Here is a 1,491-nt window from a genome sequence, read left to right as displayed (position 1 = left end):
ACTATAGACTAGACTATAGACTAGACTATAGACTAGACTATAGACTAGACTATAGACTAGACTATAGACTAGACTATAGACTAGACTATAGACTAGACTATAGACTAGACTAGACTAGACTATAGACTAGACTATAGACTAGACTTTAGACTAGACTATAGACTAGACTATAGACTAGACTATAGACTAGACTATAGACTAGACTATAGACTAGACTATAGACTAGACTATAGACTAGACTATAGACTAGACTATAAACTAGACTATAGACTAGACTATAGACTAGACTATAGACTAGACTATAGACTAGACTTCAAATTAAACTTTACATTTAGTTTTTAAAAATTGATAAGCCACCTTCAATTACACTCAACTTTTAACAAACTCATAATTAATTTAATAAATTTCATGGCAATTTTCTTTTTATTTTCCAGCTTAAAAACTCTTTTACAATAAAAATTATTTCCTGAAAACAATACAAACCAACGAAAAACACAGGGGATCATGTTAAATTATTATTAAATTTCCAAACCAGGAAATAAAAACAATATTTTTTGGGGGAAAATATCTTAAGAAGAAAATAAAAACAAATTTGTTTTCTTCAATATAAAAAGAAAAGTAATTCACAAACAGAAATATTTTCCCAAAAATTACAAAATTTAAAAATAACTAATAAAGGAAATATATTGGCAATGACCCTTACAACTGCCAGCGCTACAACAGCCAATAATACACAGGAAACTATTAGTAGTAGCAGTAAAAAAATGGATGTTAAATGTGCTACAGCTGAAGAGAATTTACCCACCTCCGAAATGGATTTATTAGCAAAATTAGAGGCAGCCAATAAGCTGATTGAAAGTGATGCAAAATCCCTAAACTCATTGCATTCCACACACAGTCGTAAAAATTCCGATACTAGTCAAATAAGTATAACATCAAGTGAGTTTTAGTAAAATAAATTTTAACGATAAGAAACTCTTTTAATAATAACTTTTATTTTTAATAAAAAACAGATGGCAATTCCGTGGCCGAGGAGGACATCTGGACCACTTGGGCCACCATATTAAATGATTGGGAGGGAGCTTTAAAACGTAAAAATCCCTGTGTCAGAGAACTAGTACGACGTGGTATACCACATCATTTTAGGTGAGTTCTTGATTTTAAAAGGTCTTTAAATTAACGATTTTAATTTGTTTACATTTCTTGATTTTCAGAGCCATTGTTTGGCAACAGCTTTGCGGTGCTAATGATGCTGATAAAAAACAATATGCCGAATATATTAAGGCCACCTCGGCTTGTGAAAAGGTGATACGACGTGATATCGCCCGTACTTATCCCGAGGTGGATTTCTTTAAGGAAAAAGATGGCCCCGGTCAAGAGGCTTTATTTAATGTTATCAAAGCCTATTCTTTACATGATCGTGAGGTCGGCTATTGCCAGGGTTCGGGTTTTATTGTTGGTCCTTCTACTCATGCAAATGCCCGAGGAAGA

At 32.7% G+C, this 1,491-nt stretch overlaps 1 pseudogene; it reads left to right on the top strand.

Annotated features, from left to right (window-relative positions):
• The first annotated feature begins 434 nt into the window (after window positions 1–434).
• LOC119614489 overlaps window positions 435–1,491 on the top strand; it is a 10,228-nt pseudogene continuing 9,171 nt past the window's right edge.

The sequence above is a fragment of the Lucilia sericata genome, unplaced genomic scaffold (assembly GCF_015586225.1).
Source record: "Lucilia sericata isolate MDLA Ls3-8-SP2 unplaced genomic scaffold, ASM1558622v1 Contig002962F_arrow, whole genome shotgun sequence".
Taxonomy (NCBI): Eukaryota; Metazoa; Arthropoda; class Insecta; order Diptera; family Calliphoridae; genus Lucilia; species Lucilia sericata.
The sequence above is the reverse complement of the archived record's forward strand: the minus strand, read 5'-3'. Positions and strand labels throughout refer to the sequence as shown.